General features: G+C 40.1%; 1 long non-coding RNA gene across 1 annotated transcript in view; it reads left to right on the top strand.

Moving 5' to 3' along the window:
• LOC138845500 (uncharacterized) overlaps positions 1-3,813 on the top strand; it is a 35,007-nt gene extending 31,194 nt beyond the window's left edge. Inside the window, exon 3 of the long non-coding RNA XR_011382780.1 lies at positions 853-3,813. This is a non-coding gene — a long non-coding RNA (uncharacterized lncRNA). The remainder of the gene's footprint in view (positions 1-852) is intronic.
• The last annotated feature ends 11,582 nt before the right edge of the window (positions 3,814-15,395 follow it).

The following is a 15,395-nucleotide window of genomic DNA, read 5'->3' as shown; positions in this document are numbered from 1 at the left end:
GTGAGGGGCATACTTACCTGAAGCCACGTGAATGGAGCCCACTGGAGGTAGTCTGCTGCATGGCAGCTGGAGGTTTCTTCTCTTAGGACAACTTGTTCACTTCACCTGTGGCTTTGGGAAACACGGAGGAAGACGAGTGTGGAAGAGCTAAGGATGCCACCATTTTCATAGGAGAAAACAGCTTGCTCAAAGCAGAGAATACAGCAGGGCAGATAAAGTTTAAGACATGACAAAGCCCTTTCTTAGGGTTCTCGTTTCTCCCTCCCAGAAGCCCAGGATGCAGAGAGGTATCTTCAGGGACAATGGTTCTGGTAACTTGACAAGGTCACTTAACTGTGGAGGGTCAGACCTAGGGCTTGAGTCCAAATCATCTTATTCTAGTTTGATTCTCTTTCCATGACAATTTCTAGTATTCAAATGATATGTAAAAATAAACAGACGACGAAACAGAGCATAGCAAACGCATTGACCCACAGAGACATGAGCATAAGACTGTGGCCAAGTCTCTCTGATTCCTTTGGAGGCTTTGGCAGTTCCCTTTGGTCATATCCCCCTTTACCCTTTTGACCTCAGTTGAGCACTGGGAGACTTGTGGCTCTAAGCACTTCCCACGCCTGCTCCCCAACACATAGGCTGCTGTTCTCTCTATGGCTACAGTCTTCAGGGTAGTTATCATCATGGAGGGCCAGGAAGCATTTTATTCAGTAAGATTCCATGCATTTGCTGAATTATCTTCCAAAAATGAATCATAAGGTTCTTGCCATTCTATTTGTTTGCTTTAGCGGGGAAATCTAAGAGAAATGTTTTTAACTCACCATTCACATTTCTAATTAAACCTTATCATATTTCAAGGTTTTTTGTCGGGAAAAGAAAAAGACAAGAAATGTTGTGTGGAAGACAGCTTTGAGAAGACCCAATCCATGTGTGATCGTTTGGGAGCAAGGAGGGTTAAAAAAGGCAACAACAAAAAACCTGCTCATTTTTTGCTTATTTTAAAAAAACACAAAAAACAACTCCAACAGTCTCCAAATGTAGTTTTATCCATTTTCAGACTATATACATTATGCATTGAGATTCTGTACAAAAGGAATTTGAGAAGAGCGTTTGCATGAAACCATTTCAGTGGATTAAATTCGCAGTGCAGCACATTAGAATCAAACACTACCCAAGACATGTTGAGAGCCCTATGTCCTTCTTTTATATGCATGATTCCTATCAGGTAAATAACTTTTTAAGAATGAGTGGATTCTAGCATCTCTCTGTAAGAAAAAAATTCAGACAGGATATGGTTTACTTGCTGTTTAGCTTAACAATGACTATGAATGTTTGAAAAGCAGAAAGCATGGTTGAGAGAGCTGGACTAAGCTGTCTGCAGATCCTGAGGTTATTTCTAGCAAAGCCATCTTATCCAAAGTGGAAGAGCTAATGTGCAAAGACATTTCTGGTGAAACAAGCTCTCACAGGTAGCTCTGTCCTGACTGTAAACCCCACTCAGCTTTGGTTGAGGGTTGAGTTGCCACTATGGTGAACATCTGGATAGAAAGCTCAGAATCAGTCATCCAGATGTCTTCACCCACTGGGTGCCAAACAACACTGAGACCACATCTGGATGTTTGGAGGGCCAAAGGTATTTTTATTTCCTGCTGTGTAAAGAATGGGTTGTTGGGATCTTGGCAACATAGTATCTACTTTATCTTACCCCAGAGACCTTACACCCCTGGAAGAATACACTTTATGACAATCAGGTTAAGTTGGGAATACCCAAAGAGCAACTCACTTCTGGGCTGTTAATGGTGGGAGGCTGTAAATTGACAGGCAGAGTTTGACCTCTAGACACCATTACTGTTATAAACCATGGGCTATCCAAACAACTGAGAGAGCATCTGAAATTTTCTGTAATAACTTTCATTTTTTTGAGTGTTGAAAAGTTCCCAGCGGTGTGGCTGGTTGCCTGGGCTACAATGTTGTGTTGACAGCTCTGGTCCTTTTCCTGGCAGCCGAAGATCTGGACAGTGACCAATGAGAGGGAAGCTTTCTACTCTGAAGTTTCCATTAGGCTGGTGATTCATTTTGAAACCCACATGTTATGAATGTTGTGAATTCAATGCAATGTAGCTGTTGAGGTGTCTACATTCAAATTGGATTCCATTAACTTTATGGTGTGATTAAATGTCTGAATCATAAATACTCCAGATTGAATTTATGTGCCTTTTGAAGACCGACAGCTTCGATGAGTGTAATCTGATGCATGGGATTGAGAGAATAAACCTAAAGAGATATTACCTAAAATATAACAAGAATTTGAGAACTTAAATTTGAGAGTTGGGGTGGGTGGTCACTCTCAAGTGTACACAGCAGAAGTGCTGTACAGCATGCATATTTTTTCCTTCAAAATACTTGATTTTGGAGTGAGAAGGGACTTAGAGGTTTGCCATTACAGTGGTTTTTCAAACTTTAAAGTATTTAAGCATTCACTGAGTTGCCTGTTGAAGATGCCAGTTCCTGGTCTTGTCTTCTGAGTCCAAGGAGGCTGAAGTGAGATGCAGGGATCCTGGGCCTCTCTGAGAACAAGACCGACCGACTTGACTCCCATGTGAAAAACCTGCTGTGCCTCACCCACAACTTGCCTCACAGCTCAGGACAAGAAAGTCAAGACCCAGAAGCAGATTTCATGCTTCCTGAGTGATCACTTCGGCATCCACTCAGCTCATACTCATTTGGATTGAGATTTATGGTCTGGAAACCATCAGTGGTGTCAGGGTCACGTGTGTCCCGTCAGGAAAGAAAGCACGTGGAGTGGCACAAAAAGAGTGAGTCACCAATGAGTTCTGACATGTTATTTGAAAAGTTGAAGTATGGCTAAACACATGGGGGTTAAATGGAAAGTGCATAATGATTCTCCTATTTGAGTTAGTTTTAGGCAGTTCTTGAACAGTGCACAAAATATTTTTATTTTTGTATTTCCCTTTATGGGTGTTTTGGCTTTAAATATACCAAAATTTAAATGTTGGGGTATTTAAATCCCAGAATTGACAAGATTCCAGAATTGATGAAACTAAACACTTTGTCATCATCGCCAACAATTTGTATTTAACTCTTTCTTTATTTTCCTTTGTTTAAGAGGCAGAGACTCGGAAATAAGAGAGAGCTTCCTTCTGCCCGTTCAAATGCCTGCAAAGGGCGGAACTGGGCCTGGCTGAAGCTAGGAGCCAGGAACTCACTTCAAGTCTCCTTGGGTGACAGGGACCCAACTATTTAATTCTGTATTGTCAAGAAACTCAATAATGGGAGAAGGGAATCAAATGCGAGAGCTCTAATATGGGATGCAGGCGTCGTAACTGGAGTGTTTACTAGTTTAAACAAGTGCTCCTTTGTTTAATTTTGAAATTTGTAAGTTATTCTGATCTTTTGAAGTTTTTCAGTTGGATTATTAACATTTTGTATTGATTTTAAAGAGCTGTTTATATAGTAAAATTATCAATTCCATATCTTCATACCTCTTGCTGAAAGTATTTTTTTCCTTTATTCTTATTTATAGTGAGTTTTCTTTCACATGGCACAGGTTAAAATTTCCCACAGAAAAATGAAAATTTATTTTTGTCTGTTCTTTGTAGAAATATCTCATTAATGTTGCATGTTCAAGCTCTCCTTATCATAAGATCAGAAAAATAATCACTCATATTTTTCCTATATATTTTATGGTTGTAGTATTTGTATTTAATGCTCTATCTTGTTTGGCATATTCTGTAGAATTTATAAAACATAAATATATAACAGTAAACTTTTTTCTGAAATATCTGTTCTAGTATCATTTCAAGAGATTCCTTTGCTTTCTCATTGATTTGTAAGGTATATAGTAAGTGTCATTTATTGTATACATATGTACAATAGTAAATAATTTTAACTTTAATGAATATGCATTTCATTTGATCCTTGCAATAACATTCTGGTATAGTTATTTATTTATTTTTTTTGGAGATGCAGAGTGGACAGTGAGAGAGATAGAGAGACAGAGAGATAGGTCTTTCTTTTCCATTGGTTCACCCCTCAATGGCTGCTGCGGCCGGCGTGCTGCGGCCGGCACACCACGCTGATCCGAAGCCAGGAGCCAGGTGCTTCTCCTGGTCTCCCATGTGGGTGCAGGGCCCAAGGACCTGGGCTATCCTCCACTGCACTCCCGGGCCACAGCAGAGAGCTGGCCTGGAAGAGGGGCAACCAGGACAGAATCCGGTGCCCCGACCGGGACTAGAACCTGGTGTGCTGCAGGTGGAGGATTAGCCTATTGAGCCTCGGTGCCGGCCGGTATAGTTATTTTTAATCTCTGTTTTTTAGAGGAGAAAACTGAGGCTCAGGTAGCTAAAGCTGCTTATCTATTATGAGATACAACTGTGAAGGGTTTTCAGGATCGAGTTGACAACAAAGTTCATAGACTGGACCACTCAAATACACTATTCTATGAAATAAATTCTGTTTCATTAACTCGGCTTCTATTTTTCACTAATACACTACTTTAGAGTAATTTAATCTCAAAATATTTTGAAATCTGAAAGTCCTTCCCCTGTATTACTTTTCATTCTTTTCATCACTCCTCTACTCCTCTCAATGGCTCAAGTATTATGTTGGCCTCAGATGAACATCAACAAATTTTATAAATACTTCTGTGGAATTACATTTAAATCTTTTGTATGTGTGTTGTTGACATACAATTTTTCCATTGTATTTTCTAATTATTATTGAAATGTAGAAAATGTTTTAATATTTATTTTTCTGACTTCTTACTGATATTTTAGAATAGTTTGTCTCATGAGTTTTCAGTGTAGATAATATTATAATCTATAAATCATAGTTTTAGCTTTGTTTTACTTATACTTTTATAATTACCACATCATCTTCTTGTAGTGGTAGGAAAGTAAAATACTAGTGGTGAAAACAGGCAGGCAGCTAGCATGTTTGTTCACCTTCTGCTCTTTCTTCCACAAAATATTTATGGTACCTAGTCTGTGCTGACACGGTGCTAGAGGTTGGAGATAGAGCAGTGAGCAAAGCTGGAACAAATGGTTCTTGTTCTTCCAGAGCTGTGGCCTAGGCTGGAGACAGGCAATAATAAGTAACTATAGCATTCATTCAAATCACTACCTTTAGCTCATTTTCACTTTATGGGAATGCATCTGTTTCAATTTTAAGCCAATTGGAAATATTCTTTAAAATGTGTTCTTCTAAGGCAATTTTCTAGTTTTTTTTTTTTTAAGTCAGAAATATAACTTGAGTTTTAGGAAAAGACTTCTCAACATTGCCTCCTTTTGACTATTTTCTACTCATCTATTTTATAAACTATAAACTTCGAGCTCAGTGGAGTAAAGTGACATGAGGCTGATTTCAACCAAATCCTTCCTGGAATCTTGCTCTAGAAGTCATCTTAATACTACAAGGGCAATGTGTCTGTTTACTGGTTGCCGGGGGCCTGGTAATATATCTACCCTAGACTGGAAGCTTCTTCAGAACAAGAAGCACTTCTGGAGAGCCATTTCAGGGTCCCTGGATCAAAATAGTACCTGCTGTGTTCTGAGGATCACTGTCATAAGGACTCCTAAGTTTCCAAGGAGGACAGAGAAATCCCCAAGCTTCCAGGGGGCTGGTCTGGAAACTGATGGATGAGCAATGGCATTGAAAGTTAGGACATGGCCGGCACCGCAGCTCACTAGGCTAATCCTCCGCCTTGCGGCGCCGGCACACCGGGTTCTAGTCCCAGTCGGGGCGCAGGATTCTGTCCCGGTTGCCCCTCTTCCAGGCCAGCTCTCTGCTGTGGCCAGGGAGTGCAGTGGAGGGTGGCACAAGTGCTTGGGCCCTGCACCCGCATGGGAGACCAGGAGAAGCACCTGGCTCCTGGCTTTGGATCAGCGTGGTGCACCGGCCGCAGCAGCCATTGGGGAGTGAATTAACAGAAAAGGAAGACCTTTCTCTCTGTCTCTCTCTCTCTCTCACTGTCCACTCTGTTAAAAAAAAAAAAAAAAAGAAAGAAAGTTAGGACACTATATAAACCTGGAAGAAGTAGAGCTATTTCTTATTATACAAAAGAAAAAGTTAAAATAGAAGGTATGGATAACACACCAAAAACCACCTGCAACTTCACCAAAAAGAGGTAACTCTCATTTGGTTTGAATGTTTTGGCTTTGCTTATTAATTTTTCCCACAAAACACACATTATATTCAATAATAGATTATGTCTCTTAAAATTTTATATCATGTACAGTTCCCCAAATCTGTGCTTGTATCAATATTTTGTTTTTTGTTTTCTCAGTTTAACTCTGGCCCATGAGTTTTGTGGTGTGGTGCTTGGGTAATTCATCTGTCTATTCATTTTGAAATAGTTCTAACAAACAAAGGAGCCTATAAAGACACCTTGAATGAAAACACTTAACTAAATCTGAAATGGCCACATTTGATTGAATGAGTGATGACCATGTCATCAAAATTTCAGCAGGTAATAATTCAATATGAGGCTGGTACCTTAAGAACTGAACAGGTTTGTTTTCAAAACTTTCTGGCTATTTTTCATAGACATGTTGGAATGCAGTAGCTTCTTCTAAGATAAATATTTTTAAATGACACCCACACAGAGATATAATAATCAGCATAAGTATCATAATCTTTGAAAAAGGAGGGGCCAGCGCTGTGGTGCAGTAGGTTAATCCTCCGCTTGTGGTGCTGGCATCCCATATGGGCGCCGGTTCTAGTCCTGGCTGCTCCTCTTCCAGTCCAGCTCTCTGCTGTGGCCTGGGAAAGCAGTAGAAGATGTCCCACATCTTTGGCCCCCTGCACCCGCGTGGGAGACCAGGAAAAAGCTCCTGGCTCCTGGTTTCGGATTGGCGCAGCTCCGGCCATTGCGGCCATTGGGCAGTGAACTAACGGATGGAAGACCTTTCTCTCTGTCTCTCCCTCTCACTGTCTGTAACTCTACCTTTCAAATAAATAAATAAAATCTTTAAAAAAAAAAAGAAAGAAAAAGGAGAAAGGATCTGTTTATTGTCTATCAACTATTTATCTAAATATATACCTGGACATGAAAAATGCTGAGAATGCTAGGACATTCCAAGGTACAAAATGTTACAGAGAAAAGATCACTTGATGGAGTAGAAATGGCAGCTGCGAACCCCAAAGCCATTCAATTTTTTAATATTTTTAAGAGTATTCCAATTGTTTTAACTATTGGCTAGCCATCTTTTTCAGGGCCATTCCACAGCCTAGGGAATTGGTTGGTGAATCCTAACTCACCTAAATCTTTCATGACAATTCTGCTCCCTTGCTAGTGTCTAGTTTTGGATTGGGCTATGTGACACAGGTCTGGCCTATTCTTGATAGGCCTTGGGCTATATGGGGACAACTCAGAGGACAACAGCCCAGATACTAAAGGGAGCACCCACAGACAGAAATAGTCTGGGCTCTTGAGAATGTCATTGAGGCTCTTCTCTTCTAAACTTCCTTTTGGTTTTAGATAATACAGTATGTATTTATTATTGTTTGAGCCATTTTGAGTTTTGAATTTTGCTTACTTGCAGCCGAAAGCATTCTAGCTGAATTAAGTGGTCACCCATAATAACAAGTGGACAACTAGTGACTGAGTATGTCACTAGTTCTATTTCTATTTCCAAACTAAATTCTATTTCTATTTCCAACTCTATGATCTGACTGTATATTTTACTTGAATCTACAAACCTGTCTACTACCTGAACCGGAATAATATACCAGGAATACTTACTAGTGTTTAGAACTGGGTTATAGTCAATACCCATTGCAGCCAACATATTGGCATTTGCTATAGGAAGGGACTTAGCCAGGTAGTAACAAATAATTTTTAGTGAGTTAAAGAGCATATTAGTTGAAGAAATGGCCTTAGCCTAAGGGAAAAATACTTGCATACTAATAATTTAAGCTCTTGTTTATACTTCTATTGTTTTAGGGAATCAAAGGGCAACCACAGATGTTAAAAAAAAAAAAAAAAAAAAAAAACTATTGGTCTCACTTAAGGGAGAAAGTGTTTGAGGTATGACCCCTTGTAAGAAGCTCCTGAGTTTGGAATTCACCATAGGCTCAGTGAATTATTCATAGAATGTCAGTTTAGGAGAAACTGTGGACTTATATAAGCTAATAAGTAACTACTTTGTGTAATAAAACTAGAGGGGCTGACACTGTGTGCAGTGGGTGAAAGCCTCGGTCTGCGGTCTGCAGCGCCGGCATCCCATATGGGCGCTGGTTTAAGTCACAGCTGCTCCGCTTCCGATCAGGCTGTCTGTTATGGCCTGGGAAAGCAGTAGAAGATTGCCCAAGTCCTTGGGCCTCTGAACGCACCTGGGAGACCAGGAGGAAGTTCCTGGCTCCTGGCTTCAGACAGGCACAGCTCTGGCTGTTGCTGCCATCTGGGGAGTGAACCAGTGGATGAAGACCTTTCTCTCCGTCTCTCTTCCTCTGCCACTCTGTAACTTTGACTTACAAATGAATAAATAAATCTTAAAAAAAAAAAAAAAAAAACTAGAAGCAGGCCCCCTAGTCAATGAATTTTCCAGTTCTCCCAGTTTAGACGTTGCTCCAGAAGAGAGAGGTTACACACACAAACACAGAGAGGCACATCCACTGAGTTAATGAGGACAGACTAAATTGCTGTGATGGACAGATTCAGGAATGAAGTAGTTCTAAGAGATAAAGTCTATCTCTGGCTCAGGAGTCAGTCTGGTGTACAGTCCTGGTTGTGAGGGTCACCAGCCATGTGGTCACTCAGAAGCTCAGGCTGACGGTTACTTCGTTACTTTTAAATTTTTACCCTCCTCATGCCATATAGACTGAGAAAGGAGGAGGTGTTGTCTAGTCTTGAGCAATGCCCTTAAAGGAGCACATTCACTTTGGCCCATCTTCCAGTGACTGGTACTTAGTCACATGGACACATCTAACTGCAAAGGGACCTGGGAAAATGAATCCAACAGTGTGCTTTGGAAGAACGGGACAATGGATTTTGATGGACGGCTTCCAACACACATGTAGTGTAATAGCAAGAGCCCTGGGCTGCTAAAAGTCCCTATCTTGGCTAGACTCTTCTCCAGTCTTCTCTCCCAACTACAATTAGAGTCATCTTTGCAGGTGAAAGCATGCTTGTCCTTACCATCTGCCTCCAAATCTCTGCTTGAAATCTTTCAGTTTCTTCTCATTGTATGTAGGACAAAGGCAAAAATCTATTTGCCCTACAAGGCTGTGCGTTACCTAATCTTTACTTACCAATGAATCCTCAATTTTTGAAAACGCTTTTTCTCATTTACAAGGCTTCAGCCACACCAGCCTCCTATCACATCTGTGTTCCATTTCCACAGGGATTCTGCACTTGCTCTTTCCTTTGTCTGAAAACTCCCTTCTTCCCTCTTTGCCTAATTAGTGCCTGCAAATCCTTGACGTATGATTCTTCTAGTGGACGCCTTTGTTGAGTTGGTCAGTTTCCTCTATGTAAGCTCCCATTGCAGGGTACACCTATTTTTTATAGCATCCAATAGAGTTATTTAAAAAAAAATAATTGTGTGACTGTGGTTGATTAAAATCCATCTTTCCCACTAGTCCATAAATTCCATGAGAGCAATTGCTCTGTTTTCATAGATGTATTCTTGGCACAGTTTCTGACATACAGAAGACAATTAAGGGAAAATATCATTGACTATGAGGAAGTTTGAATGGATGAATGAAGATCTGGATTCTATCACAAAGTCTTTTCATTTTTCTTGGCTTCAATTTTTTGGTCATGAAAGAGTTGAACTAAGATGATGTTTAGGTCTTTCAGCAGCACAGTGCAATGGTCCTACTATTCTACAATTTAATCTTACAGGTCATGACTTTTGTTTACTCACTCAGTTATGATTCCTAAGCAGGTATAACAAATTCTGAGAATAGTAAAATGGAGTGTGGGCACTTTTTATTCTTTCATTTTGGATCTTCAAGCATTACTAATTCACTGTAAATGTTATCCGGATTCATAAAGTCCAATAACAATAAAAAAGAAGAGAGTAAAGAGTTAATGAAAAATAGTAATGTCAATTATGATATTGAAATACATGAGGAAAGAAAATCCACAAATCTTTGCTGGACATTGCTAAGAGCTTAACTCCTGTGTGGGGTTAGAAGATCAGTGTCCCCAATTTGAAAATTTGACATCTAACTTGCCACAAAATCCAAAGCTTCTTGAATCTCACAAGTAGGAAGTGACAATACAGGTAGAAAATTCCACACTCGACCTCATGTGACTTGTTGCAGTCAAAATGCCAGCACACTAGAGATACGGTATAAAACTACCTTTAGGTGTATGAGTAAGATGTGTGTGAAATCTAAATGAATTTTGTTTGTAGATATGGGTCCCATTCCAATATATCTCATTATGTATGTGCAAATATTCCAAAATCTGAAAAATCCCACAGCCTTGAAGCACTTCTGGTCCTAAGGATTTTGGATAAGGATAATAAACATGTACTATGGTACTTTTATTTTCATTGAATTTAGGCCTTGGTTTTATGAAGGTCACTGGTGGTGTATTAGTATAACATTGTTGGTACAAGAACAGGGATTATTTTTTCCTCCTTTTGATTTTTTTAAAACTTTTTAAAGTTTACATGAAGGGAACAAATCTCATGCATTTCATATATAAAGTTTTAAGAGCATAATGATACTTCCTACTCTACCTCCTTCCCTCATTCCCCTCTCCTTCTTATTTTTTAACAAAGATTTATTGTATTTATTGGAAATGCAGAATTACAGAGAGAGAAAGAAAGGGAATGAGGGAGGGAGGGAGGAAAAAAGGAAGGGAGGGAGGGACGGAGGGAGAGAGAGAGAGAGAGAGAGAGAGAAAGAATCTTCCATCTGCTGGTTCACTCTCCAGATGGCAGCAATGGCCAGGGCTGGGCCAGACCAAAGCCAGGATCCAGGAGCTTCTTCTGAGTCTCCCAGCTTGGGCCATCTTCTACTGCTTTTCCCAGGCACATTAGCAGGGAGCTGGATTGGAAGTGGAGCAGCCGGGACTCGAACTGGTGCGCATATGAGATGCTGGCACTGCATGTGGTGGCTTTATCTACTATGCCACAGCACTGGCCCCTCTTTTAACTTTTACAATGACATACTTTCAATTTTCTTTTTAATTGCAAGGTTTACCCTCTGCTAAATAAAGAATTCAACAAATAGTAAGTAGAAAACCCACTGTTCCTCAAGAGTATAGACAAGGGTTATAAAAAAATAAAATTTCAAAATGTTGATTTTGTTCATATACATTAAATCTTTTGGACTCTGTATATTAGTTATTACAGATTAATATTTGATAAAGATAATATTCAGTTCATTTTAGCTTTGTTTCTGCTGATAGGGTAACAGCTGATATGATTATTACAAAGCCTCTGGAAAGCATTCATTCATTGTGCTTTCTATGATACACGAGGCAAGGAATAATCCTTTACAAAAGTCTTAGATGGCTCCAGAGGAGATTCCTCTCATTGTGTGAGATTGGGGTCATTCTATAAATGGTTGATCTCTTTATTCAAGATTAACTGATGGACTGTATCATGATTTCATGTTGCAGAGTCAGGTGCTAAAATAAATCAATCTACTCTCTGCTTTTATGAAGTATGAACAGTTTTAGAAAGTTTACGTCCGGGGCTGGTGCTGCGGCGTAGTGGGTAAAGCCACTGCCTGCTGTGCCGGCATCCCACATGGACGCTGGTTCGAGTTCTGGCTACTCTACTTCTGATCAAGCTCTCTGTTAATGCACCTGGGAAGGCAGTGGAAGATGGCCCAAGTCCTTGGACCCCTGCACTCACATGGGAGACCCGGAAGAAGCTCCTGGCTTTGGATCAGCACCATTCTAGCTGTTGCGGTCATTTGGGGAGTGAACCAGTAGATGGAACATCTCTCTCTCTCTCTCAGCTTCTCTGTAACTTTACCTTTCACAAACATAAATAAATCTTTAAAAAGAGAGAGGGGGGAAAAACACACTAACTTTTAAGAATAATAAATAATAAAAAAGAAAGTTTCACATCCTTTCATGGAATTGAGAGAGGTCTAGAGGTCAAGACTGGTGAAGTTTATAATTATCTCTCTCTCTCTCTCTTTTTAAAGATTTATTTATTTATTTGAAAGGCAGAGTCACAGAGAGGCAGAGGCAGAGGGAGAGAGAGAAAGGTCTTCCATCCCCTCGTTCACTCCCCAAATGGCCTCAATGGCTGGAGCTGCGAGAGCAGAGAGCTGGATCGGAAGTGGAGCAGGCAGGACTTGAACCAGAGCCCATATGGGATGCGGGCACTGCAGGTGGCAGTCGTACTCACTATGCCGCAGCGCTGGCCCCATAATTACCTCTTTAAAATGAGCTTTGCTATCACTTTCTCCTTCTTTATGAGCATTTCTCCCTCTAGTTTGCAAAAGACTATATCTCATTTTTTATGGTCCATTTAGAAAGGGATGTCATCCCATTAATGGCAAAATCTGACAGTGGGCATCTGTCCTTGTAATTAATGTTGTTTTGTTTAACCACGATTTTAAAAAATTTATAGACAATTTTTAGACCAGTTTCAGATTTATAGACAATTTGAGGAGATACTACAGGGAATTTCCAAATATTGTTTCCGTATCCCCAGCGTTACCCCTATTATTACCAATTATTAGTTCTATCACTGCTCATACATTGGTATGGTACATTTGATCTGGTTAATGAACCAGTACTGAATTGTTTTTTATTAATTAAAATTTACTGTTTATTCATAGCCTTTAGATTTCTATCTTCTATTAGAGAATACCATCCAGAATACTGTATTATACTTAATTGTCCTAGCTCCTAAAGTACCTCTTGGGGGTGATAATTTCTCACACTTCCCCTGTTTTTGATGACCTTGACAGTTTTGAGCAAGACTGGTCAGGTATATTGGAGCATTTTCCCCCTGCTGGAATTGCCTTACGTTTCCCTAGACCGCGATTGTTGGCACTGGGGAGGAAAGTCACAGAGGGAAAGCACCGTTTCCATACTCACATAATTTATGACATTGATGTCATTGCCTGGATGAAGTGGTGTCGGTCAGGTTCCTTAATTGTAACATTACTCCCCTTCTCCTGCCTTTCCATACCTTATTCTTTGAAAGGAAGTCTCTATGTATAGTCCACACATGAGTGGGAGCTATGCTTCCTCCCTTGGAGTGAAGATCAACAATTAAGTGGAATTCTCCTGCAAGGGAGGTTTGGATCAGGATTTTTCCCCCAATTTGTTCAAGGGTCAGGAAGAGAGAGAGAGAGAGACTTGTTCACTCCTCAGAATCCTACAATGGCTAGAATGAGGCTAAACCAAGTTGGGAGCCAGGAACTCAACCCGTGTCTTCCACATGAATAGTAGGAACTAAACTTCTTGAGCCATCACTTGTTACTTCCCAGGATGCACATTAGCAAGAAGCTGGAATCAGCAGCAGAGCTGGGAATCAAACCCAGGCACTCCTCCAATATGGGATGTGGGCATCTTAACCGCTAAGCCAAACATTTGCCTCTAATATTCTCTTAAATAGGTGGGATTATTTGGGTTTGGGAATTCCTCTGATAAGCATTTTGTGCCATAATTCTGCATGTTCTCTTGAAAAAGTCAGGTAATGTGGCCTTGCCAGTGTGGTGGAGCAGGAAGAGCTGTGGGTTGAAAATCAGGGGTCTGTAATGGCATGCCAGCCTGATCACTAACCAGGAGGGTGACCCCGGGAATGCTCCTCTTCCCTGAAGCCACCTGAAGTGGTCAAAAGTTCTCCTTGGCAATATAACACAGAGCCCACTTGACCAGCTCTCCTCCCTGCCTGGAATCAATATTTCTCAGCATTGCTCATGGTTGGCTTCACGGCTGACTCCCTGTTGGATTCTGGTCCAGCTCAAAAGTCACCCCCTCCAAGAAGAGTTCTGAGAGCACCCCAGGTAACGTGGCTGCCCCATCCCTGAACCTTTTGTTCCACAATTTTGTATGATTCATTTCTATCATTGCTATCTGAAATCTCCCTACTTATTGACTTGTTGATAATCTGCCTCTAGGTAATGAAAATGATTCATTCTAGGCAACCAAGAATTTTATCTTTCTTATCTCATCCTAGTAACTAGAAAGTACCCAGAACAAATCAGAAGCCAGACAAAAAAGAAGAAACAAATGCCATTGTACTTGGAGTGAGCGTTACAGACATCTCACTGAACATTCTTTGATTTTAAAAATTAAATAACCAAAAGAAAACTCTTTAGCAGCACTGACAAGTAAAATATGATAAATTGATCTTCTAAACTACTCGTACTTCCATGAAAAGGGAAGGGATTTTTGATATTCTATCTCTGTTTTGGAATTTGTGAATTCTAATATGATGGGATTATTTTAGTTCAGACCCATTTAGCTTAGGAAATTTAAATTAATAGGTATTTTGGCTTCTATGAGGGGGGTCCTGACTTCTTTTACTTAATAAATAATGTCCAGGAAAAAATGACTTTGATGTCCAAAGGAGGGAGGTCTTCCTGAGACTGAAATTCGAGATGTCAGAGAATTTCTCCTCTACAATTGTTGGGGAAAGGAGCACATTTATTCTCTGGGGGAACTGAAGCATAATGAAATGCAATCTAAGAACATGCAAACTTATTATCTACCAGGATGGTTGAATGGTTCCAATCAAATGGAGGCTGGAAATAGGGCTTTATATTTGGATTTTAGAAAAATGACCCCACATTTATATTTAGGTGCAACAGTGCCTGCAAATACCTAAGTGGTGGCAGTATGTGGCTTGCTCATAACACAATGAATATATTTATTATTTGAAACTTATCAGGTGGGCTAGGAAAAGTGTTTCCCAAATTATTCCTGGAAATAAGAGAGATACATTTTCCTATGAATGCTATGGGAAAACTGGGTCTTTGTCTAGGTGATAGTTTGGTATTTTTTTTTTAAAGTAGTTAGAGGAATGTCTTTGCCATGGAGACTACTTACAGTAGGTGGATCCTGTGACTTTAAAACAGTCCATTTACCCCCTTTGTTTCTTCAACTCTTGGAAATCACTAGAAGTGATGCTTTAGTACCATCAGTGGCAGGAAACTCTTTATGAGATTATTCTATTTTCTAGAAGTCTTGGTATCAAGAGGTGACATTTTTAAAGACACTAATCTGATGTTTCTTTCAACTTAAAACTTGTCAACAATTTCCTATTGTTTCTAGGTCAAAAATAAAAACTTTAATGTGGGTAACCCTGTGAGAGCTTTGGTTCTGGCCAATTGTTTGGTCTCATCTGTGTCCCAGGTACTTTGCACAGGTTTCCCTCTCTGCCTGACACTTGACTTCCTTCAACTCCCTTTGTCTGGTAAAGTTCTATGTCATCTCTCAGATTCCAGCCCAA

Source organism: Oryctolagus cuniculus, chromosome 15 (assembly GCF_964237555.1).
Source record: "Oryctolagus cuniculus chromosome 15, mOryCun1.1, whole genome shotgun sequence".
Taxonomy (NCBI): Eukaryota; Metazoa; Chordata; class Mammalia; order Lagomorpha; family Leporidae; genus Oryctolagus; species Oryctolagus cuniculus.
The sequence above is the reverse complement of the archived record's forward strand: the minus strand, read 5'-3'. Positions and strand labels throughout refer to the sequence as shown.